Source organism: Sceloporus occidentalis, unplaced genomic scaffold (genome assembly GCF_023333645.1).
Source record: "Sceloporus occidentalis isolate IW3139 unplaced genomic scaffold, rSceOcc1.0.p SCAF_42, whole genome shotgun sequence".
Classification (NCBI taxonomy): domain Eukaryota; kingdom Metazoa; phylum Chordata; class Lepidosauria; order Squamata; family Phrynosomatidae; genus Sceloporus; species Sceloporus occidentalis.
This window is the reverse complement of record NW_028317022.1, coordinates 5,817,154-5,844,762: the sequence shown is the minus strand read 5'-3', so window position 1 is coordinate 5,844,762 and position 27,609 is coordinate 5,817,154. Positions and strand designations below refer to the sequence as shown.

General features: G+C 40.2%; 1 protein-coding gene across 1 annotated transcript in view; it reads right to left on the bottom strand.

Annotated features, from left to right (window-relative positions):
• LOC149289892 (monofunctional C1-tetrahydrofolate synthase, mitochondrial-like) overlaps nucleotides 1–27,609 on the bottom strand; it is an 85,855-nt gene that overhangs the window by 2,246 nt on the left and 56,000 nt on the right. The gene's annotated exons all lie outside the window — the stretch shown is intronic.

The following is a 27,609-nucleotide window of genomic DNA, read 5'->3' as shown; positions in this document are numbered from 1 at the left end:
AATCAGGGGACATAGTGTTTTGCTTGGTGAAAGAAGTTTCATGGAGGTGCCACGCTAAAAATATTATGACATGGAGCATAATTTATTATGGAGTTGAGAAGTTCAACTCAACTCATTTGTACTGTATTTTTCATCTTGTGGCAAGACCACTAAGACGATGGTACTTCAGCTTTTACCTGCATATTCAGAATTTATACAATAAAAAGGTTGAAAACCCCCGGCGAAATGATCTCTCAAACAGTTCAAACATCCAAAAGGTTTGCATAACTTTCGTGACCAGACCCTACAGGTTTGAAGTGCGTTTTAATGTAACAGGATTATACACATTTAGCTGGCCTTGTTATAGCCAGTTTTATTTGGTATACATTTGCTCATCTTCTTTAATAATATATTGAATGTGAAATCATTTTTGTATTAACTCTTTTGAATTGGCAAAATATAAAGAATATTCATTTTTAGGATGGAAAGAAAAATGAAAGATTTGCTTCGCTATTGAATAGTCATTCCAAGTATACGAGAGACTTGGCTGCTCTCCCAGCTGTATTTAAATGGCAACGTTGGCACTCCACTCGCATTATTTAATGCTCCCCTTACCAAGGTGCCCTTTCAGTGACCTCAAGAAATTAAACATTTCCCACAATTACTGGAACCGAAATAATAGCACTCGAGTAGGATGAGCCATCTTCTAAGTTTGAGAGATTAATTACAGTAAAGCTTTAAGCATAGTACTCATTTTCCCACCATCACACAAGAGCCTTGCTAAATTTATACAAGGCAAGAACCCAACAAGGTTAAGCTCAGTCATCCTGCTCTTCACTAAGCATTATTTTCATCCAGAGTCTGGAACAAGTGGCAATGGGTTCTGTTACCTAAAGGTTTCTATTTTAAACACGGCTTATGCTGTATACTTTAACAACCCTTTATAGCAATAAAACAACACAGGGCATCTACTGGCAGCCTTTATCCTGAAAGCAGAAGTCTTACAGCACTTTTTGAATAACTCCCTATTACCAACTATGAGAAGTAACATCTTTGGGATGAACTGGAACAGAGACTGCGAGCCAGGCCTTCTCGTCCAACATCAGCACCTGACCCCAGAAATGCTCTACTGGATGAATGGACAAAATCCCCACAGAAACACTCCAAAATCTTGTGGAAAGCCTTCCCAGAAGAGTGGAAGCTGTTATAGCTGAAAAGGGGAGACCAACTACATATTAATGTCTATGTATTTAGAATGCAATCTCATCAAAGTCCCTCTATGGCATGCAAGAAACAAGTGATACAAAGGCTAAATTGTACACATTTGAGACATATTGAGACAGGTGTTGATGGACCACCGTAAAATCAAAACCATTATCATATTCCATGGTGAATGGGAAATGACTGGAACCTAGGGTCCATGTAAGAATCTGCCATCAGGAGGAGGTATGAGGAAGAAGTTTTGGAGAAATAAAAATGCAGTAAAATCTTCAGTTGTGTAGCTGAAGAGATTTGGGAATGGTGGAACAGGATACGGTAGTGGAATCTTAGCTAATTCATGGCTAAGGGAATTTGAGTGAAATCATATGGTTCCCTGATAAGATGCATTTCAAGGAGTAATAAAAATTAGGAGCATGAGACATTCTGACAAAAGAAATGTAGAGCATTCTAAAGGGTAGGTGCTTCATGAATAAAATATTGCGAGTGAAAGGGAGTACATGAGAAGAGTTGACATTTTATTGTGAGCCGATACACACCAATATCTTTATAAGAACATTTTTATTTTTAAGCGTCAACAAATCATTGTTGTGGTATAGACACTGACACTAATACAAATGTCCGTTATGGTATTACACAATCAAGCTCATCAAATATTTAAACTATAAAATATTAAAACATTAAAAAGGGACCGGTCCTATTAATTCCTATCAACCTTAAAAATGCTTACATTTTTTTTTACATAATGTATCGGTTTTGTCTAACGCTACAGATTCTAGTTTTTTCGGCCCCTTGAATATATGTATTGTAAGAAGCACTGCGTAAATTGTTAGCGCCATGTAAATAAATAAAAATACTAATTCTTCTACAGTGCTGTAGAATACTACCTATCCGTGGTTCTGTTTTGCGTGCCAATCACGGAACGATTTCTGTGTGTGTGTAAGTGTGTGTTGGGAAGGGATCCCAGGCAACCAGAAATATGTGATGGTGCTGGCAAGTATAATACTTAGGAGGTTTTTTGATTAAAACAACACCATTTAAACTTCAGTTAGGAAGGACACTTAACTTTTGAACTATACCTCATTGTTGAGTAGAACTATATAAGAAATAAACTAAAACAGTGTAGCTTGGTAATACCTGGTGAAAAAACTCCTCTGACATTGGGGTATCATGAAGAAAGGTTTAATATAAGAAGGGACTGGGTTGAGCTTATGCATGCAGAAGTAGAAAGAATATACTGAAATGTAGTATTCAGCTTTAGTCCTCACTTTATGAAGCTCATTAAATTTTGGCTGGTGTTAATATACTATGCGGGATCTGTGCCAGCAAACTATGGAAACATTTATCATTGTTTTGGTTATATTAACTTGTTGAGTTTTCAATGGGTGATTGCACACTCCCGGCACTTACTCTTTCATGCATATGACATACAAAAAGGGGGATATATGATGGTGGTGATGAGAGGATCCATAAGCCACAGGACACAGCTATTTTGTTTTAAAAATATTTTCTGATGTGCTTAATATTGAACTGGAAAATCCAGTTACACAGGACATTTAACCATAACTTTCTACATTGACCAACAACCTTAGGTCAAACGTCATGCACTTGCTAGCCTCTCAAATGCAACACTGGCCAAAGGGTTGGCCATCACCTTCCAAAGAGTGCCAGAAGAACATGGTAGATTGAGTTCAGCAACAACTAGGATCCTAGCTGTGAAAAACGACTATACCTCAGCTGTTAGCTACCCTTTCAATCTTAGACCCTTAAAAAAAAAATATATATATATATTTTAAGGTCAATATATCCTTTAAAAGATGTTCTCCCATAAGATAAACCCTTAAAAAACATCTGGACTGCAAGTCCCTTGTGCAGTCTTTCAGTTCTCTATTCAAGAAAAGTTAAAGCCTTTTTAACCGAAAATTGAAAATTCTCCCAACCCGTGCAGAAGAAAATCCAGATGCTTCTGGAACAGACAGATAAATCATTACAGTTTCCTTTATACTGTAATACTCAAGCACTTAAAAAAAATACAGAAAAAAGTGAGATATGAATGCAGTCAGATGCCCTGCCAAATATTGCTGCGCGGAGATCTTAAGAAAATATGAAAAATACTGACATCTCTAGAAATATTTAACCTGTGGCCACCGCTAAGGGTAATGTAAACTGAGCCCACTTCTTAAGTATCACCGTGTATCTGTAAAACAAGATACACAATGAGTGTGTTGGATAGTAACTGATAAGCCGTCTGTGCACGAGTATAGTTTCGACAAAACATATGTGTATGAACGTTTCCTGAAAGGCTTTTGGAATGTTTAAGAGATAGGGCTATAATCCCATGTAACACTGCACAGATATTGTGTAACGCATCTCAAATACAGATAATAACACACATACTTATATTTAAACACTACCAGAAAAAGATAGCAGAATGAACTAGTACTAAATTACACTGTTCTGTACTTTTTGAGGAATTCAAAAAGCAGAGCGTAAAGAAAAGCGTAAACCTGGGTTAACAGGAAACCAAAGACATACATGTATGTTTTACAGGACAAATGCAATCAAATGACCCTATGTGCAGTATGCTTTTCATGGGTTTGGGGTAAACAGCTTTCAGGGTTTACCATAAAACCAGCAGTGATTAAGGAAAGGATCACAACTGGTTCAAGGACTGGCAAACTTGTGGGGTGGTCATGTGAATCCGAGAAACAATAAGTAGTCAGTAGAAAAAAAAAAAAAAAAAGTCTTCCTGCTACAGCCTCAATTCTTCAGTGAAAGTTTTCCACAAGACGTTAAAATATTGCTGCTGGGACTTGTGCTCATTGAATCATAACAGCAACAGTGAGGTCCGCCATTGATATATGCGGATTAGGCCTGACTCGCAATTAGCATTCAAGTTTATCAAAAAGGTGTCTGACGGGCCAAGGTCTCAGCTTCATGCAGGCCAGACAAATACTTTGACAACGATTTTGCAAGGTATGCATTATATTTTGTATCCATACACACTTTTGTGCACAGTATCTTTGTCATGCTTGATGACAGTGCTTGATCAAGTTCAACCTTCATCCTGTCCATTTTAGCTCATTTTTAGCCCTGGCTCTGCAGCTGTAACAACTATCATATGGTGGTCAAGATCCCTAGTATGTATGATTATCTCTACATATCATGTCTGTATATAGTCTCCCTACATCATTAACACATACATGAACAAAAACTGAGCACTAAAATATGTTCACTGTATTAATAAATCAATGTTGTACATAATGGTCTTCAACCTATGTTTCACAAATGGTTATTTCCATTCACTTTAAAAAGAAAATGAACAAATGCAAAGATCACTTTCTTATTCATAATAGAAGTAGTTAAAAGTAAAGAATGGGAGGGAGAGTCAAATTGACCCATGGAAAATCCAAAGCCTTGTTCTAGAATTTAACTCCAACCTCTTCCTGGTCTTCAAATGTTTTTTTAATTCAGTTCTAATCCTGAAGATTTAAGGGACCAGAATGTAGCCATTTACAAAGGCAACCAATTACAATGGCATAACATGCACATTCTAGTTTGTTGGTGCAGAGAATAAATTGTAGCTTCTACAATGGATTTCATTTGAGAAATAGTGTGTTTTATTACACTCCAGATGCATTCATTATATTATATCCATCCAACCTCCCTGTTAACTGCCTTGCAGGGATTTGGAGCATGCAGATGAAAAACAAAGTATCCTAATAAATATGATATTCACGATCGCCATATATGTTAAATAGAGCCCTGTGGAACTTTAAGACTTTTGAGAACTAATTCCTAGTGTTAACCATAACTGTAGAATATATCAATTTCTGGGAACACTCCAGCTTTGACCAGGAGTGTCCAGGTAAGGCTCTGCTCGCCAAGGTAATTTTTTTTTTTTTAATCCAGCAAATCGTGTTTGGCCATGCCCATGTTCTACCTACTCTCCTCACACTTTTTGCTACACCATGCCCGTTTCCCTACCACTAAAAGCTGTCTGTGGCCTCCTGTGGCTTATTGCGAAGAGGGTAGCATACCCTAAGAAGACCCTAGGTATTAATTTATATTTGAGGTATAAGAGAAAAAATGCCAAATATGGATTATATAATCTCAAGGAGGGAGAGAACAACTGAACCAACGGATACATTAAAACATAACTTTTGTTGAAAGGACATAATGTTCAAGCGTGAGTACAAAACCCTAAACAAACATTCCAACTGATTAGTTTAAGTTAATTTACTACATTGAGTGCTGCATGGATGCACAGCATGCACAGTATTAGTATTAAATACTGAGCACATACTGTATGACAGATGTATTGAATACACAACATTTTTATATTGGTATTTGTTAAAAACTACGACAAAACGATAGAAATAAACAAATTGAAATCAACTGACTCATGAATGCCAAAGATTTCTGAACACATCCTGTAAACATAATCATGCCTATGCACATGCTATGACCAGATCTCATCTGAAATCAATTTAAAGCCAAAACAAAGAACTCTACTGGTCTGCTAATTGGGAATAATTAAAGAAAATGAATGATATATAGCCGCCCTGGTGTCCTGCTCCTCTAAACAGTCAGAACCAGCTATGCGTACACTTGGGGGTCAAACAGAGCTCAAGTCTTCATAAACCATCCATGCCTAATGCAAACTTATTTGGCCTGTATCACAAACCCAGGCCAAAGCAGGCTACTACCTTGCTTTGGAAGGTATTCAAACCTTAACATTGAGGAAAATTATCATAGTATTTATCCATTGTCCATTCAGCCAAGGGGAAGATATTATTTAATTCTTTTTTTTATATGTTGGCCTTTTGGGCACCTTAGGACCTTTCTTCAGATGACAAGAACAGAGACACGCCTAACACACTGAAGCTCAGTTCACAATTATGTAAAATCCAGCAAAATCTGGAAAAGAAATGGAAAACCATGTTTGCAAAGTGTATTATATTGACATGTTTCAATCTCAGACAAGCTTCCACTTGGCATTTTAAAGTATGACACATGAACAGAGCCATGATAAAAACTAAGGACAGAAGATCAAAATAAAGATTTAAAAACTGCGTCAGCCCAAACCAAACAAGAGATGTGCAGATGCATACTACTGTCCACGGCTTACAATACTGCGTTCTGGCCACCAGCCAACCCTGCATATGAAGGAAATCACAGAACAGAATACTAATGAGAGGATCCCATTAGCAGTAGTCTTCATCTGGAAGCATTAATAATTCATTACACTATAGACACTGAGCTCATAAATCACCTATGCGGTAGAAATACAATTTTAAGTTGGAAAATGTGATGATTCTCAGCTATGTTGGATTGTGATTGATACCATATTAGAGGTTTCTTTTTATTCCAAAATACCTGAGGCCAGGAGGATTTAAGTAAAGAAGGCTCAGAATGGTAGGGTTTGTGAAGATTTTTTTTTTTTTAATGTAAGCCTCAATACACTTCTCCTTATAACCAGCATTATACGCTATTAAAGCTTTCTTCAAACATTTTAGCCTGTGATCCTGTGCAATATCATCACATGCATTCTAGTCATCTATATGCTTAAAGGGGAAGGATGGTAACTTTTGGTCCACAGGGATGTTGCAATGTTGACCTACCTGTCGCTGTCCCTAGAATAACCAAAATTAAGTACAAGTGCCTAAAAGGAGCACATAAATGATTAAGTCATCATGTATATGTAAATTTTTTGGTAGTCACCTGAAGTCTTCAAATTAGACCAACAGTCCCACAGACACTGAGTGAGCTTGTACAGACTCTCCAAGTAGCCTAAGAATTTTGAGATTCCCCCTTTTTACAGGTACTGCATTTGGCAAACATTTATCCTAGGGTTCACTGCATGTTATTAGCAAACATAAATTTAATATATGATGTGTGCTTAATGACGTGAATTTCTGTTGGCAGCACATATATGTGCATAATGGAACAGTCACCACTTGAGTGTGACCCAGTGAAGGGCATCTCCTAACGACCACTGTAAGGCAGTCAACTGTCACCAACTGTAAAAGCCAATCTTCATGGCTCCAGAAAAAAGTTCTGTAATAACACCTAGTAAAACATTGGAATCTCTTTACTTGCCAAGCTTTGGGTTGTTCAGAGGTATCCTCAAGATTGTAAGCTTGCGAGCAGGGCTCTCTCTTAATGTATCGGTTTGTCTTAGTCTGTCAATTCTCGTCTTGTCATACCCCTTGAATTAAGTGCTGCGTAAATTGTTGGCGCTATATAAAGGTCAGTAGCATTTATAGGTCTTACAACTGCTTACTAATATCTAACATTTCCTCGATTTGGAGATCGGGACTTGTAAATCTTTTTTTTTCTTTTTTTCACACAATACAGTGGTTTTAACTATATGTTTCTGGAAACTTTTATTCTTAACAATCCAACAATAAAGCTCATAACACGCTTAGCGATTACAGGTTGCTGGTATAAAATACCACATTTACAGCTTTTACAAACTAGTGGTGCTCTAAATACACCTTTTCTCCTTCTTACAATTATACGTTACCATGCATAAGGATATAAATAAAAAAAAAAAAAAAAGTGCTGCACAAAATAACGGACTTGATAAAACATACACTACACATAGAAACAAGTCATATACTTAAGCAACATTTGACGTCCGACACAGAGTTTCAATTAGTTTTACACCGGTTATTTCAATAAGTTGCAGCAAATCTGCCCCCACAGGCCAGCCCTGGATTCTATTCCCCTAGATCAGGGGTGTCCAAGTTTTTTCTGCAGTGGGCCACTTCATCAGAATTGTATACGTGCGAGGGCCGCACTCATTTTTCACTGAGAGAAAATATGGCCTTTAATAAGATATGCAGATTAAAATAAAGTAAATGACACAAAACCTTTACTTTTCCTCTCACTGATTTCTGGGCCTACAAATTCAGGATTCTGGATAAGTAAAAATAAAATAGTTCTATTTATTTTAAGGATGCACTAAAATGAAAATTCTGGACCAAAACCGAAAATTCAGGGTTCACTTAGCCGAAAATGAAAGTGACCCCCACACACAAAAGTAAGTTACACACCAAAATTGTACAAAAAAAATTATATATTATGATTGTTAACAGCAATACCCAGATTCCAGCATGTACTGGTTGGCTGGGCATTGGATTTTTTGTCCAAGTTTAGTGTGTAACCACACTTTTATTAAAAGTAACACACCACAATTGGACAAAAAAAATCAACAATATGACTTGGCATGATAGGAGTGTGATTGCTAACAGCAAACACACTCTTTTTATACCCAGGCAACCAGTGAATGCTGGAACCTAGGCATGATGGGACTGTGATTGCGGTTAGCAGATTGCTATTAGCTGTTAGCAATCACACTCCTATCATCCCAAGTCAGCCAATACGTGCTGGTGCATGGTGGCTGTAAGTGCAGACCCCATACTGCTGGCAGCATCAATACACAAGGGGGGCAGCTAGCCATGTTTCAGCATGTACTGGCTGACTTGGCATGATAGAAGTGTGATTGCTAACAGCAATCATAGTCCCATCATGCCTAGGTTCCAGCACTTACACATCCATGCTATTACACACACAAATTATTCATTCACAGATTCATTCCCTCAATCAGACATACTCATTCACACAACCCACCCCACCCCCTTACCTGCTCTACAGCTCTCGATGCCGCTCACAGACTCCAGCAGGGGGCGCTGCCTCCCTCGTTCTCCCCACAGAGGAGGCAGGACTGGAGCAGAGAATAGACCCTCCCACAAGTAAGCAGCAGGGCTCTTGTGATCCTGGCTGCCGATCTCACGCAGGCCGCACCTCGAGGTTTCGCGGGCCGCATTTGGCCCGCGGGCCGCATGTTGGACGCCCCTGCCCTAGATATTTGGGGCTTCTTATTTACACTCCAGCAGCCACAAAGCATGAACCATAAGGTCCTAGTAGGAGACCCAGTTGGTCTCCTTGCCGACGGGCATCCGTGATGCTACTTTCCAGTTTAGAATAGCAATACGCTTGTCTTCATAGATAATACAAGTTAAACGAGACTGCTACTACACCTTATAGCTACTTCTCTCTAGAGTTTAGAACAGCATGGTTTATTTACTAAATGGAGTTGTCAGGAGAGTTGTTGAATAAACTTGCTGGTAAAGTAAGACAGTTACAACAACAAGGGCTACGCTTGCCCTGTATGATGCATAATTCAGCGGCTAAGGAGACTAATAAAATTTCACTGATTTGACCATGAATTCTAAAGGGCCAGCCAAGATCATCTTGCAGCAGTAGCTTATTGGGGTTGGCCCTTCATAATTTATAGAAAAGTCAAGAAGCCTGTGGCATTAGCTCAAAATTAGCCCACTGTGAGATGTACGGTTGCCCCCCCCCAAGCTCATACTACACATACAGTAAGATGCTTACATACTACCATACCTACACACAGTAACATCCTTACAAACACTAAACATACAAACACTATTATCCTTAAACTAAGCTACACACATACATACAGGAACATCCTTACAGTATTGCCTGGGAAAAGTCGAAGGAGGTAATGTTTGGAGCCTCCACTGGACAGGGGCCTCGCCCGCAATGTGGGTCTCTGTTACGCCAGTTCAAGGAGCTGAAACACAACTCTTTAATAACTCTTCTTTTTGATAACTAGGTAATAACACCTAGGCGAGTAAACTCAAAAAGAGACTTAATTCAACGTTGCCACATATTATAAGGACATCTGCTTACGTTTCTTTGCTTCTTGAACATTTATTTAACATTTTGTCTGTAAAAAATGATTTAGGCATAACAATCTCCTTTGTTGAAATATCATAAACACTGCTGATGAGATTTTCAAGGAATGTTTTTAAGCTACGCCGATTTATCACAATTTTATAAGCAAAAGTCTTGCAGGGTTTTTGTTAACATGAAAGATGAGTTTCATATGACTATATTCAAGAACAGACCCAAAGCTTATAGAACAGGGGCGTCTAACATGCGGCCAAATGCGGCCCGTGGAACCTCGAGGTGCGGCCCGCGTGAGATCGCCAGCCAGGATCACAAGAGCCCTGCTGCTTACTTGTGGGAGGGTCAATTCTCTGCTCCAGTCCTGCCTCCTCTGTGGGGAGAACGAGGGAGGCCGGGTGGATTAGGTTGTGTGAATGAGTATGCCTGATTGAGGGAATGAATCTGTGAATGAATGAAATTGGTTGTGTTTGTGATAGCATGGATGTGTAAGTGCTGGAACCTAGGCATGATGGGACTGTGATTGCTGTTAGCAATCATACTCCTATCATGCCAAGTCAGCCAGTACATGCTGAAAGCTGGCTAGCTGGCTCCCTTGTGTATTGATGCTGCCAGCAGTATGGGGTCTACACATACAGCCACCCTGTACCAGCATGTATTGGCTACTTGGGATGATATGAGTGTGCTTGCTAACAGCTAACAGCAATCACAGTCCCATCATGCCTAGGTTCCAGCATTCACTGGTTGCCTGGGTATAAAAAGAGTGTGTTTGCTGTTTGCAATCACACTCCTATCATGCCAAGTCATATTGTTGATTTTTTTTGTCCAATTGTGGTGTGTTACTTTTAATAAAAGTGTGTTACACACTAAAATTGGACAAAAACGGAAATTTTTTACTTACCATAAATTCCTTTTTCCTTAGTCCAGTGGCAGTACAAGTGGGTAGTAATCTTACTCGGGACAAGTAGAACCTAAAAGTGAATAAACAGTTAAAATATCCGAAGCCCCTCCTCCTTACCCATAAAAACCGGCACCTCTCCAAAGATGGCAGTTAGTAACAAGACACACAGAAATGGATGCAAAGTAAAGTTTATTCTCAACGAAGGGAGGGAAATCTGTACTGCCACTGGACTAAGGAAAAAGGAATTTACGGTAAGTAAAAAATTTCCGTTTTTCCTGTCATCCAGTGGCAGTACAAGTGGGATGTAACAAGATCCCGGAGAAGGGGGGGAAAAATGCCTAGGAAACAACAGCTCGAAGCACCTTGCGCCCGAAATCCGCCGCAGAGGAGGAAAAGACGTCCAGCCGGTAATGTTGTATAAACGTATTGAACGAGGACCAGGAAGCCGCCTTGCAGATCTCTTCAGGAGAAGCCGAAGCCTTTTCAGCCCAAGAAACAGACATGGCTCTAGTGGAGTGAGCCCTAACGGGACATTGAAGCAACTCGCCCTTGGCCTGGTAGGCCATACGAATGGTGTCAACAAGCCATCGAGAAATGGTAGCCTTTGAAGACGCCTTACCAGCAGAATGACCAAAAAAATTGACAAAAAGGTGGTCGGTGGTGCGGAAGGATGAAGTACGCTTGAGATATATGTCCAAAGCCCTTTTAACATCCAAGGAGTGCCATTTACATTCTTCCGGGGAGGAAGGAGACGGAAAAAACGAGGGAAGAACCAATGGTTGATTGATACTCGCCCTGGAGATGACCTTTGGAAGAAACGAGGGTTTCAAATGCAACACGACCTTGTCCTGATGGAAAACAGTGAAATCCGCCGAAGACGAGAGGGCTTGAAGTTCCCCCACTCGCTTGGCTGATGTGATCGCCACCAAAAAAATCGTCTTGAGGGAAAGGATCTTCAATGAAACTTCCTCCAATGGTTCGAAAGGAGCTGAACAAAGAGCCTGCAGGACGAGAGTAAGGTCCCAGGTAGGAAAAGGAGACCTTGACGGGGGACGCCGAATGGTCGCAGCTTTAAAGAAACGTCTTACTAGAAGGTGAGAGGCCAAGTCTGAAAGAAAAAAATGATTAAGTGCCGAGACCTGACCCTTTAAGGTAGAAACACTGAGACCTGAATCCAAACCATCTTGCAAGAACTGCAGAATAGAGCTGATATTCTGAGGGAAGACAGTCAAACCTCGAGCAGAGCACCACAGAAGAAATTTTTTCCAAATACGAAAATATATCCTGGATGTAGAGCGTCTCACAGAATTCAACAGAAGATCAGAAAGGTCACCGTCAACACCTTGGTTCCGCAGAATCATCCTTGCAAAAGCCAGGCCGTCAACCGAAACATCCGAAGGAGGTCTGGACGAAGCTCCCTGTTGTCCAACAAAGGCTCTGACGTCGGAAGTTCCCAGGATGCCAAGGTAAGTTGTCTGAGAAGGGCAAACCAACTTCGACTTGGCCAGTAAGGTATGATGGCCAAGACCCTGGCCCTGTCTGAGCAAATCTTTTGGAGAATTCTCGGGATCAAGGCTACCGGAGGAAATATATAGGCCAAACGTAAATTCCATTGAATTGAAAGGCCGTCCAGAACCTGAGGAGAATCCAGCCTGTTGAGGGACGCAAAAACCGGCACTTTCCTGTTTTTTTCTGGTAGCCATCAAGTCTATCTCCGGGAGGCCGAATCTTGCCACCAAGATGGAGAAGGTCTGCGCGGTCAGGGACCACTCTGCCTGAAACCACTTTGCTCGGCTGAGGTCATCCGCAATAAGATTGTAGCAGCCTCTGATGTGGGTTGCCGAGATGTCCTGCAGATGTTGTTGGGACCACTTCATTAAAACAGAGCACAGAATCTGAAGCTTTCGTGTTCGCGTTCCTCCTTGCTTGTTTATGTAAGCCACTGTCGTAGCGTTGTCCGACTGGATTCTTACAAAACGACCCTCTACATGGGGCCTGAAAGCCATGAGGGCCAGAAGGACTGCCTTTAATTCCCTGTAATTTGAAGACTGATGATAATCTTCCGGAGACCAAATTCCCTGCCTGAAGAGGCAACCTAAATGCGCCCCCCAGCCGATTCTGGAGGCATCCGTGGTTAGAGTTATCCAATGTCGGGGTTGGAACGAGAGACCCCCGGAAAGATGGGTTGATTTCTTCCACCAGATCAGCTGAGATAGGACTTGGCGTGATATTGTGAAGATTGCGTCTAAGTCTTCTTCCCTTCTTGACCATTTGGAAAGGATCTGCCACTGTAAGGGACGCAGCTGAGACTTTGCCCAACGGACCGCAGGGATGGACGCTGTAAGAACACCCAGGACACTCATAGCCCTTCTGACAGAGCAGGTAGGATTCCTTTGAAGAAAGGAAATTTCCTGTCTTATCTTCCTGATCTTTGATTGCGGGAGGAAGATGCACTGGGAAACTGAGTCCACCATCAACCCCAGGAACTGGATCCTGGTGGAGGGAAGGAGATTGGATTTCTCCTTGTTGATGATCCAGCCATGTTGTTCTAGAAAATGAACCGTGGTGTCCAAGTCTGCCAGAAGTTTTTTTGTAGAGTTGGCCTTGATGAGCCAGTCGTCCAAGTATGGTATGATAGCGACACCCCGGAGTCTTAGGCTTGCCGTCAATGGGCACAGGATCTTGGTAAAAACTCTTGGAGCTGACGAAAGACCGAATGGGAGGGCTGTGAATTGAAAGTGATAAATTCTCTTGTTTACTCGAACCGAGAACCTGAGGAACTTTCTGGACGCGTCGGCCATAGGCACATGAAGATAGGCGTCTTTTAAATCCAGTGTAACCATAAAATCTCCTCTTTGCAGAATATGAGTGACAGATTGGAGGTTCTCCATACGGAAATGTTGATAGCGTACACAACTGTTGACCCTCTTTAGATCCAAAACCGGACGGAATGAACCGTCCGGCTTTGGAACCAGAAAGAGACGAGAGTAGACACCCTGGAATCTGTGACGAACTGGGACCTTCTCTATGACTCCTTTCTGTAGCAGCATGAGGCATGCTGAAAACAGGGCTACATTTTTGCTTTCCGCAGGATATGAGGAGATGAGAAAGCGGCTCAAAGGAGGTCGAAAAAACTTGATTTTGTATCCCTCCGCAATGATCTTCCGAATCCAAATATTTTGAGTGGTCTGCTCCCAGGCGTCTCTGAACCATAGCAATCTTCCTCCTACTTTGTCAGAACTTCCTCTTTTCTTGCTTACCAGGACGTTCTTGGAATTTCCTATCTCCGTAGGGACGACGAAAATTCTGAGCGCGGGAAGACTGGAAAGGTCTGGCATTCCGATAAGGGTATTTACGATTCCACTTAATCCTTCTATCTTGAGGGAGAGCTCGTTTGGTATCCGACATCTGTCTGATCAGGTCTTCTAGCGGAGCTCCAAACAGCTTTTCCCTCTCAAAAGGTAAATCACATAAAGAGGCCTTGGATGCCGAATCCGCTGTCCAGGATCGTAACCACAGGGCTCTTCGTGCCACTGAGGACAATCCCATAGTTCTGGCCGATAATTTAAGAGATTCATGAGATGAATCCAACAAAAAACTATTGGAGAGCTTTAACCTGTTAAGGAGTCTGGAAATCTCAGAATCTGAGTCATCGGAGAGACATTCTCCCAAGGCGTGAATCCAAATATTCTGGGCTCTAGCCACCGCTGCGCTGGCCACCGTTGCCTTACACTGCGAACCTGCAGCTTGAAATATGCGCCTGCACGAAGTTTCTGCCCTTCTATCCATGGGGTCTTTAAGACCTGACACCCCTCCAATTGGAATGGTCGTCTTTTTGGAAAGTTGTGCAATTTGGAAGTCCACTTTAGGGGGATCATCCCATGTGTCTTCCCCTTGAAGTTTAAACAGTTGTCTGAACTGTTTTGAAATAAAGGCTCTTTTACCTGGGTGCTTCCATTCTCTTTCCATAAATTCTGTTAATTTCGGAAGAACCGGAAAACCTTTAACCTTCTCTGAATCCTCCTCTAGTAACAGACGCGAAACCTCCTTAAAAAGCTTACGAAGCTCCTGAGGAGGGAAAAAAACCTCATCTTCTGCACTATTACTTGAAGTAGAAAGAGATGAGTGAGAGATTTCACCGGAGGAAAGGTCTGATCTAGATGATGATCTGGACCTCTTGCGTTTATGCGAACTTTCCTTCCTTTTCTCCTGGGAATGAGCAGCAGAAAGTTGAAAAGCTTCAAAGGTCTGGGCCAAATTCTCCTGGAACCAACCCAGGAAGGAATGCAAATCTTTTTGCTTTTCAGTAGCAAGTTGTTCCGCCGAGCATGAATTACACATTTTCTTACGACAACCATCCGGGAGAGGAGTAGCACACTCTGAACAAGCCACATGCTTGGATTTAGAAGTAGCTTTTCTGGGAGCCGGTGGCCTTTTATCTTTCTCCGGAATTTCTATAGGAACCGGACTAGACATCTGATAAAAGAAAACAGAGGTTAAAAAAAATAAAAAATAAATCATTTTTTTTTTTTTTTTTTTTTTTTATATGAGGGCAGAGAAAGTATAGAGCCAAGATAAATAAAATCTTACCCTAAACTCCTCTGAACCGTGTGGGGGGGCTGGTGACACGGTAATCCTGTACTGGCAATGCTCCTGCAGTCAGACAGGAAAAAGCGCCTTTTATAGCATTCAAAAAAGCCGCCCTCCGGAAGATCCGATTCGCGCATGCTCAGTAGCGCGATCGGATCTTCAGTGGAACGCAACGACACCCGGGCGTGCGTTCCACCGTAATGCGCATGCTCCCGCATCACAAATACAAAAGGATGCATAACAGTCATCTTCCGTAACGCGAACCGCTACGGAAGGAAAAGCCTCTCTCTGCTCACCACCCGGGGAGCAATCGGAGGAAGAGGAACCCCCAGGCAGCAACCCGTGCGCCTCACCAGCATCGTCCGGAACTGAAGATTCTACCGTCCGTCCCTGAAAGGGACAAGAAAAAAACTGCCATCTTTGGAGAGGTGCCGGTTTTTATGGGTAAGGAGGAGGGGCTTCGGATATTTTAACTGTTTATTCACTTTTAGGTTCTACTTGTCCCGAGTAAGATTACTACCCACTTGTACTGCCACTGGATGACAGGAAAAAATACAATGCCCAGCCAACCAGTACATGCTGGTATGCCTGAGATTGCTGTTAACAATCATAATATATAATTGTTTTGTACAATTTTGGTGTGTAACTTACTTTTATTAAAAGTGTGTGTGGGGGTCACTTTCAGTTTCGGCTAAGTGAACCCTGAATTTTCGATTTTGGTCCAGAATTTTCATTTTAGTGCATCCCTAAAATAAATAGAACTATTTTATTTTTACTTATCCAGAAAAAACTTGGACACCCCTGTTATAGAAGGAACAAGGCCAAGACCTATCAGTTGCTGCATAATACAATGCTTGCATCAAAGTCTTATACAATAAATCCTATTCAATAAAAGTGCCTCTGCTAACCTAGAAAAACATTACCTCCCATTTCAAAGAATGTTTTTCTAAATCGACATTGTTTTTAGCACTCCTGACTTGGTAAAGTCGCCCTTTGATGTACCACATGGAGGGCTGATAATATTGGATCAGGTCGGCGGTTTCTAGTGCTAAAATATCAATAACCTAATCTTGACTCTGTTACACCTAGAGGGAATAAATAAACACTTCTCAATATGTGATCCCCTCGTGGCTACTAAACGATAAAGGTAATCTAAAACAGCTGGCCCCTATTACACACACACATAATCCATTTCCCCTTTCATAAACCTCTTAATCCTCATCAATTAAATTAGGGGTATTTAATGGCACACAAAAAACCCCCCAAAAAATAGGAGATCTATTGTTTCGGGAAAAGTTTATTTCTGCGTAATGCGCCAGCCTCGTTAAAGGGGCAGAGTTTCTTTAAAAAGTATCTAAAATCTCAAAGAAATGTTGTACTTTGTGTGGCATTACCATGTAGAAGACGCAGAACAGAGAAAAGAGTCTAGGTTCTAGCGGACGATTAAATTACGCAGGTGCATTTTTAAACTAAATCATGGATTTGGACAACTCAAGGTTTGGTATGGGACACTAGAAAAATGCTATAAACTAGGGCTGCAACAACTAATCGATAAAATCAATAATAATCGATAATGAAAATCGTTGCCTACAAATTTAATTATCAATTAGTTGATAAAACGCTCTGAAAAATACCCCTCATTACATAATCCGTTTAGTCTGACTCACAGTAGCAGCTCCTACTTACCAGTCCCTCCCTGTAATCACTGTGACAACTGGCCCCGCCCCTTCCTTCTCCCAGAAGGCCAGAACCACATGGCTGTGACAGTCATCTAACTAAGTATAAAATTAATATTCAGGCTGCTGAAAGTTAGGGGAGGTGGGGGTTAATTTAGGGGCAGTTATGGTTAATGGGGTGTTTGGGGGCAGCTATGGTTAATGGGGTGTCTAGGGTTAATTTAGGGGCAGCTATGGTTAATGGGGTGTTTAGGGTTAATTTAGGGGCAGTTGTGGTTAATGGGGTGTTTAGGGTTAATTTAGGGGCTGTTGTGGTTGATGGGGTGTTTAGGGTTAATTTAGGGGCTGTTGTGGTTAATGGGGTGTTTAGGGTTAATTTAGGGGCTGTTGTGGTTGATGGGGTGTTTAGGGTTAATTTAGGGGATGCTGTGGTTAATGGGGTGTTTAGGGTTAATTTAGGGTAGTTGTGTTTGATGGGGTATGTAGAATTAATTTAGGGGTAGTTATGGTTAATGGGGTGTTTAGGGTTAATTTAATGATGAGGACTGAGGGTTAATTTAATTTAATAAAGTTAATATAGTTTAAGTTTAAGGCGCAGTTAGAGGTAAAGGGGGGCAGACTAAGGGGAATCTAAATCCTGGGGGCAGTGAAGATTAACCCAGTACTTATTTATAAAAGTATGGTGTCAGTGTGCTGTGAACGGGTCTGTGACTATGAGGGGACTATGAGAGATCTGGGGGGTATAAGGTATATCTGGGGAGGACGGAGTGACATATCTGGGGGTATAAGGCATATACGGTATATAAGGCATATGTGGGGAGGGCAGCGTGGCATGTCTGGGGAGGATGGAGTGGTGTATCAGGGGGTATAAGGCGTATAGGGCACAGTGGCATATGTGGGGGTAGAGTGGAGTGGTATATGCGGGAGGCAGCGTGGCATATGCGGGAGGCAGCGTGGCATATGTGGGAGGCAGCGTGGCATGCCTGGGCTCAAATGTGCATAAATTGGGAGGGCTGGTTGGGAAATAAAGACAAGAAATGCATTTTATCAAAGTTTTTTTTTATTCTGCTGTTTGTATTTAACATCATTTGTTTATGAAATTATTTTAAATAAATGAAAAATGTACATTAATTTTTTTTATCCGATTAATCGAAAAAATAATCGGCCAACTAATCGATTATGAAAATAATCGTTAGTTGCAGCCCTACTATAAACCAAATGAATGTCCTTCTGATATCTTCTGTTTTTACCTTTATGCCATAGGCTTATAGATACAATACACTGCCCTGTAAGTGGGCTAATAATTATTTCTACATGCTGAGATTCTTTTGTGGGAATGCTGGTCCAAAGCGGTGTAAAGGAAGAAACAAGCAGCAGCCGTCCATTGGTTGCTATGGCGATTACACCACTTTGTGGAAACATCTGTTCTTTATACAAGATTTCACTCTTTAAAAAAACTAGTGCAGGGATTACCTAAGTGTTAATTAAACCATTTTAATTGGTAATATTCTGCATACAAAATAGCTACATTGTTATAATTAGGGGGACAAAAGAAAACATTTAACTAAGTTGTTAGCATTGCCACAATGTAACAGGACAAGACATTCCATGGAGATGCTTTAAGTATGTACTGGCCAAAAGCCAGGTGCTGGACAAAATGCTGACACTGCTTTCCAGTTCCAAGAGTAGCCTCAGATGGATACCTCAGAGCTAATGGGATGTCCATTTATCCCTCCATTACATTCGGTAACTATTTTTTTTTCTTGTTCTGGAAAGCATAAAGCTGGAAACTTAACCATTTGAATGACACTAATGTTTAAAAGATGGAATTAAAAAAAAAAATAAATAAATAAAAAGACGCTAATGGTACAATATAGTCACATCTGGATATAACTATTATGGTGCAATTGTATCCTGGGCTTTGTACCAGATAATTATTGAAAGATTGTTTATAACAGTCGATAACCATTAGATCTGCCTAAATGATGAAATAATACACCTACATACTTTGTCAGGAGATGACTACAGTGGTCTTTATTTCAGTTATCAAACAGAATTCTTCCAAACAACTGTCTACTTATGTTAGTCAAGGGATGAGTTTGCATAATTTGGGGTGATCATCTCATGCTGTGTTTTATATATGTGGGGTTTTATACAGGAGGTTAATGTAGTGAGGTTATACAAAGGTAGCCTCTATCACTCTATATATAATTATGTATTACTTTAACACCTATGTAGATATGCGTACCAAGCCGGGGTGTAACAAGTGGTGACATTTTAATGACCGTATGCAGGGCCGAAGAGGGAATGAAAACCAGATGCCCCACAAGGGGCGTAATTAAAATGGACCCATAGGACCCTCGTGCGGAACTTACCCTGGGGCACCCCACTTCACAAGCAACATGTCTGTGCCATCGATTCCCTCAAACATGCCAGCCTCTGCCCCCCTAAACAGCCTTCCTGTGCCACCTCTGCCCCCAAACCCTTATACATTAATTAATTCACTCACTCATTTATTCACCCTCCTGCACCACTTTACCTCACCTGCAGATTTATTTCGTCCGCGGGCTGGATGAGCAACACTGGGGTCGATTTGAGGTCTATGCAACCTGACGGCCGCATAATGGGGGCCCGCCACTTACCGCTTGCACACTGTCTGAGGAAACGCTTTTCCCACCCAGATTCCTGCTTTCCCAGGGAGGCAAAAGAGTTTTCTCGCAGTGTGCACGCTTCACTACCTAAAAGTGGTACATGGCATGTTTGTTTGAGAATAGCTGGAGAAGTGAAATCGTGTGTGTGTGTGTGTGTGTGTGTGTGTGTGGTAAAAGCTGATATGTATCAAACCTACGCTATAAAAGTAAAATCTCAAACCTTCCTATGTCGTTACTATATTAACCTTCGCCACACTTCTGCTGTAAGGCTAATTTACTTATCCACATCTAGTTTTTTTACCCTATTTTTAAATGGTGACCTCCTCCACAGCTCCCAGTAGTCATGGATCTTTCAGAGAGATCCAAGTGTGCAGGCCCCATGCAGAAACCAGTCCTGATGTGGGGGCACCCACACAATGTACATATTTAGAACAGTAAACAAGGCTTGACCAAGGGCAGCACTCCCAGCAGCCCCCTCCTGTCCAGACTGCTGATCTTGTTTGGTCTTCCAAACCAGACAGATAAGAGGTCTTGCTCACTAGTGAGCCCAATAGCCAAACAAGCCCTGGAAGTACGTAAATGTTTCTCCTCCTTTGTCTTTCTTTCTAGCTATACATGTTGAAACTCCAACTTGAAATATCTCTACTACAGCAACCAATGACGTGACCCAGATAATTCCACCACTTTACGGAAGAATTGTTCCTTAGACAATCCCTGATATGATATAAACCCCATTCTAGAGATGAAAGTGTGGTCTTACCATAACACCCAATAAAATGTTCCTACTGACCAGACCAGCTTTACAGGTTAAAAAAACACGCACCATTTTAGAAAAGGAGCAAAAGGGTGGTTTGTCCGCACAAAGTAGCAAAGAAAAGCACCGTACAATAATCTTGCAATGTGCGTCGTTGAGTAGATTCAACACACATGTTACATGAAAAAAGCCACTATACCACAAAAGTCATTCAGAAATATTTTACAGAGTGAAAATGAGAATGGGTTGACCCAAACAATCTTCTATCCATTAATAATCTAACCAAGGTGGTCTTTCCTTTTTGACTTCCAAGAAAAATGCATTCCTGGCTTGTGACAGACCCTCTGCAAATTGAAGTAATAAGCTCCAGCTGTCAAAGATAGAATAAGCTTCCTGAATAAAATACATAATATTTTTGCTGACAATATCATCCCCTTGGTAGAAACCAAAACTCCACCAACAGCTAAGGAATGTGATCCATTAATTTCCATAGGGACAACATTCTAATGAATACCACCACGATAATACAGAATGCATGCACTATATACACATGCCACAATTAGTGCAGGAAGTGTTTTTCTAAAACATTTCACCAGCAAGGTTGAATCAGGAAAGAAAAAGAAAAAGAAAAAAAAAAAAAAAAAAGACCTTGGCCATGTTCTTCAAAAACTAGGGTGTGTTGTGAAGCATTCCCCAAATTAGAGTTGAATGATGGGTATTTTTTCTTTTCATGTTAAAAATTAAAAATCAAAAGTGATTTTCTGTGTGCTCAACTAAAATCAAATTTAACCAAACTTTTAAAAATATTATTGGTATTTGTCAAAAAAAGAAAATCTCTAAAGGTAAATTTCAAATGAAATTTCAAGAAAATAAAATACTTCGTTAGAAATATGTTGAGAGATATTTTAATATGCATTCTTCAACCACTGGAAGTAAAAGAAGAAATTAACGAAGACACCTAAAGTGTGTTTTTTAGTCAGATTAATGGCAATAGCACTGGAAGTTAAATAAAATGCTGATCCAGTATATAATTATATATATATATATATATAATATTATTGAAGCCTCTATGATTATACATCCATTAACCGTACTGAGCTTTATATAGAAACAAGAGCAACATGAATTATATGTAAGTGATTTCTTAAAGTGAATCTGAGGTCGGGCATCGGTCACAATTTATGGGAGGAGGGCCTGTGGAAAATGCTCAGCCTCGGATACTGTCAGTTATAAAATATATATGGAAATAAAAATGGGAAATGTAAAAAAAAAAAAAAAAATTATCCAGCTGCAAAAAATTGAAAAATCTGCCATTTTATGATCACATGTACAAAATATTTATGTTGCTCTCCTCCGTTTCATAATAAATTATTTACTGTTTTATATAGGGCAATCAGATACAGGAGCTTAAGTAAATTAAATAAAATAATTGAGTTTTATAGCTTCACCATATTCTGCAGCTATATACAATGGATTTACAGGACATAACCATTACTACATCACATAACAATCTGGACTTACAGAAACAAAAGCTAAGGAGAGCCCTGTTCAAAGGTGAGCCATACCAATTTAACACGTAATGCATTGCTGTATAATGTCTTCCTATAGTCTTGTCATACATTGGCGCTTTTATTAAATGCGCAGAAAGCCAAGACTAGACATATATAGGACCTTCTACGACAAAGCAGCTATTGGCATGAGATCCTTCCTCTCATCTCTTTTCAGAGAGCCAATTAAATAACTATATAAAAGTTTTCTGCCTAACCCAGGCAAGTATCCATCGGTAACCCTGTGCAGACCCCAACGACTGATGACACAAGTGTTCGTCTGTGACCCTGAATAGCCCCAGTCACTGGTGCTGGGACCTCTGCTCTGCTCCCTTCCCCTGGACAGCATGTATGAGGGTTTTGATCATCTAACAAGAAAAGCGAGGACTAATAATTATTTTGGTGGACAATAGAGAAATATCCATGTACGGAGCCAGGTAGCCTTTTATGCACTGCAGCTTACAACATACACACTTGTGCTGCTCCACAAGATCAATCCAGAGTCCTCTGATCTGCGTTGGCATTGTGGAGCTGAGCAAGGTATCATGCTGCATATCTGGTGGAGCTGAGGGGTCGATTTGCACCTTTCTGGACAAGGGTTAGAGATGCTGTGGTCCAACTAACCGATGACCCACCCCCCTTTGAGCCAGAATGCTATCTATCATGCTACACTATTAACACGTTTAACTCCTGATCCCCTCTCATTGCAAGTCAAAGCCTCCTTAATCCTGACCTGACAAGATTGGGTGTCTAAAGTGGAGGAGATTCTCCAGCTGCTCTCGATGGATGGTGACAGAGGTCTCTCTTCCTTGGGGAACCCCGCTCACCTTTGAAGCGAGGACACCTACTACTGCTGGCATGTGTAGAGGTGTGTACAAATGCAGGTGTGCTCTACTTTATACATAGTTTATTACACTTGGGAATAATAAGTACACCTTCCACAGCTATGGATGCTGCTCCAGCTACACCTACAATGATAGGGAGCACTACAAGGCTTTTATGATTCAGCAAAGCCGGCCTGGTGACTATGCGTCAGACATATGCAAGCCATTTGGGCTATATATACACAAAGGGGAGTGTTTACTGTACTTACTGTGTATCCAAACTAATATTGCGGATTGTATTTCTGTCAAAAACCTAAAAAGGTTGACTGAAATAAAATTCTGGTGACAACTAATAATTTGAGGTACAGTCTCCATACAGTAAATTTGAACTTTATAGTCTTCAACCCGTTCCCCCTAAAATCAAATGCTGTGTTTTTAAAACCAGAAATTTTCAAAAACATAAAATCAATCACAAGCTTCATCTTTTTACTTGAAAAGTAATTTCTATTATTTGATGAATGCAGCTCTAAAAAGTTCAATGCTGAAAATAAATCTCATCATATAATAGAAACTTGACACTTTTTGAGCTATAAAATGTTATCTCTACATCGTGGCAGTTAACTTGCTAGAAACTAAATTCCAGCATTGGTGTTAGTTTTCTAATACTAATATGTGGGGAGCTAGACTACGCATGATCAGCAAACATCCATTATTCAGTCTGTATTGTCACAGCAAGGAGAAAATGTATATTTTATTAATAAATGTGGTATGGATTTTAATAGATCATGCAAATAAAATTGAAAACGAGGCAACTTGTGTAACAAAGTGGTATTCCTAATGTTTTTTGTGTGCATGTCTTATTGTTAGACATGTTCATATTGTCATAAGTATCCAACATACCAAAGTATTTTACATACCAGGAATAACAAAATGCACTTTAAACAAAAATTTTATATCATGTTGACAAAGGATAATACTGCAGTTATAAACTATCGAAAAATTATTATAGTGACCAAACCAGATAACATATCAAAAACTTAATGGGACGGAATTAAAAAAATATTTTAATTCCATTCTAGAAAGATAAGATTCTTCAACAAAACATTTTCCTTGACTGACATCACTTCTATTTCTTGGCCAAAAGCCCAGAATTCTTTTTGGCTCTGTCCAAACAATGATGTCACTGTCCCACCTGTATGAGTGGAGTGACGTTGAGCTAGAGCGACACAGAACAGAAGAGAAGTCATCCAAACGCTAATTCAGTGTGACTGCATTTGCACTGACAGTACTGAATGGATAGGTGGTCATGTTACTGTATGGAAGATACTCAGGTACTCAGGTGAGAGGCTGCGTTGCGGTCCGGGACCCCGACGTCCCGGCCCGTGACAGTTGTAGATCATTGGTGGATTATACCAAGTAGACCATAACAACCTATGGAACGCTTCAATCAGCAATAACATTCCATATGGTTGCACCACAGCCTATTAACGCCTGATGGTGAAGGGAGGGGTTAATGATGTTGTTAACTATTCTCAGCTCCTAATGCACTTTGTGACTTTAATCCCACAATGTAGTGTTCATTGACCATCAGTAAGTGTAAAAAGGAAGGCATGATTGACAACCAACTGTATGCCAATGAAGTGAAATGGTGTTATGATGCGGAGATCCAATGGGCAAAGCCTCTCTATACAAGACCTTAAAATAGTCTCAAACATTAATGGAGATTCTTCTCTGGAGAGCACATGGCAAATCAGTTAGGACATTTGGTCACCTTCCACTCCCTCCCCCAGTGCAATGTCCTTTCCCTTTTCTATCACCTTGGTCTCTAAGGGTCACTGGAGAAGATGGGTTACCAGGGGAGTCTCCAGCAGAAGGAGAACTTACTGTGTTTATAAAGTCCTGACAACTCTCTCTCTCTCTCTCTGAGTCTGCGTGGAGATGATCACAAGGGAGTGGTAATTGTATCAGGTGTTTACAGGCTTATCCTGCTGTTTCTTTGTTATTTCCATTCAATCAATGAATAGATAGTTTGGTAACGGCATATACTAATTTATAGCAATTTGTATATGTATTGTTAGTTTGTTTAGCCTCTCTTAATAAATATTGTTAATTGCAGAAAACAAGGAGTGTGGACTCTGACTTTACGCTCAATAGTTAGTGGTTATTGATAGCATAACAGTGTGTATATATTATATATATATTCATACAGTAAATGTTATTCAATAATTACAGTAAGATTCATAAAATACAAACACGTTTTATGTTTATAACAGTAAGCAAGTGGAGTGACTGGCCAAATTTCTCAGTGTGAAGAAACTATTCAGACAATATTCCTGTAGTGAGCATTCCAATTACCATGCAACAATCTTTTTAATCACTGCTTGCAAGATAAACTTCTATTTTGCAAAAAAAGGTATTTTCGCGGCAACTATTTAATTGGAGTAAAAATAATAATTAAACAAAACCCTCAAACATTTGGCTGAAACATCCGAGGACTATGTGTCCTTGAGAGATAGAAGAAAAAATAATTGTCCACAAACTCATACAATGCGATATGAGCAGTATAATTGAGATGCCGTTCGAAATGTTCCATACAGCCCAACTAAAGACAAATTAAAAGCATTTTTTAAGTACTTTATTAAACGTTATTTAAGCGTAGGAAAAAAAATCACTGGCTGGGAATGGTTTTTGCACATGTAGGGTCTTGTTGGACCCTTTAGATATATCGAACATGCCAGTGCTGGATCCAGGTGATATTTGAGATTACATATAAACGTAACGCCCTGCCCCAAGGTCCTTATTATTTCTATGCTGGCTGCTGGGTAAGATGAACATGTACCTGTATTCAGGGACTGAACAGAGGGCCGTGTAGGTGGTTAATCCTAACATATAGATATAGAGTATAGCTAGTCAAACCAAAAACAACATGTTTTTGCAATGACTAATGACCAGTAGGGACATCAGTGTAAGTTTGTATCTTCATCAGCAAGTGCACACAGGAAGTTGAAAGCAACTGACCATGAGAAGACTACTTTAAAAGGTATCAGCAAATATAATCAAATAGAATCCCTATGGTCCACTAATCCAACAAGTATTTTACGCAACACATTTACTACTGCACACGTTTTTGTTTTTTGCTTCATTCAATGAAAATGGAGAAATCCAAAAACTCTTCCAAGATGTTGGTTATTGAAGCTCGGTACAATACATATATAGGGCTTACAAGAGTGTAGTGTTGGTATCAAAGTACAATTCAAAATCCAACACACTCTGTGCCAGATGGTTCTCAATAAAAATATATAAGAATTTTTGAAAAAGATACATAAAAAAAAAAAAAGAAACTGCCCGAGGAGAAATGACGCTGACTTACGACTTAACATTTACTACAAAGTATGCATGATGATATCTCCATCGCCTCAGTCACTGCTGTAATCTCAAGCGTTCAGAACAAGAGGACTAATTCACATATCCTTATTTGTCTTACTCTATGAATGAATGTTCCTGAACAAGTACAATGTGAACCTGTTCCAACCCTAACAAGGTCTGATGACACAACTTCCTGCATGCCAGGAACCCTACTCTGAACGATTGCTTCCGGCCTTGATTCAGATTTCTTCCTTTTCGTTTTTTCTTAAAACGAGCAGAGTATTAAAACAGATCCCCAGCCCCCTTCCTTGTGTACGTGGGCATGAGGAAGGGCTGTAATGGTCTGGGTGGATGAGATAACATCAGGAAGGAAAATGATCTTCAATGCTAACTCTGACAGCATTTCACAAACCTTTCCTGCTGCCGCGTACAACTGGAAGTGATGTCACAGGCCTGCACAATACATCATGCCAATGTGTCAGACGTGCTTTAAATTCCTACAGCACAGCAGGACTTGTGACAGAATGAAAATCATTTTATGTAGTAATAATAATTGTATGTGCAAGTCGGTGGGCTAGCCTTTTTGTGATGTAAAGATTCCGAACCAAGCTAAAATGAACCACTTTTACGTCAGAGATCACTATGTCCAAAGTTGTCAAGGTTTAACTCCTTTAACACAAATTGATTTTTTCCCTGGTATTTTACTTAATTCTATCATCATCGGTTATTTACAAAATTACCATAAAAATGTGAAGCAAAGCACGCACATAATCATGTGAATCCTCACACGTGAAATTAGTTATTCTAGTCAACAAACTGTTGCAAAAGTGAGCAGATGACCAATTATGTTTTAATGTAAACTTCCAATTGCACTCTTATTTAAAAACATTACGGTATTTGTCTTTCCGAATATGATAGACTGTAACTAAAGGTTTACAGCCAAACTTTAAAATAAATCTTTAAGTAGGATCATCATGTGTCAACACTGCTGCAACAAGAAGAAAATAACTAATGCTGCTTATCATAAAATGAGCACAAAAATAAACTATTATGGAGGAACCAAATGTATAACCATATCCGATACAATAAATAAGTTGCAACATATCAATGAGATATAGGACTTTGGGGTTAATTCACTAAAGGGAGAGTGGACAGGAGAACTTTAAGGAGAACTACCTCACTTCAGAACACTGATACATTTCTAAAAGCAAGAAGGGCTGAGCAGGCCCTGTATAATGCATAACTCAATGTGCAATTGAGCAATCTTACTGCTCTCTGCAGCAGAGACTCATGGAGGCTGGACCAAACTCTCCCTTTAGTGAATAAACCCTTCTGAGAATAGTCATGGCTGATCATATACAAAGCAATCCATTACCTAA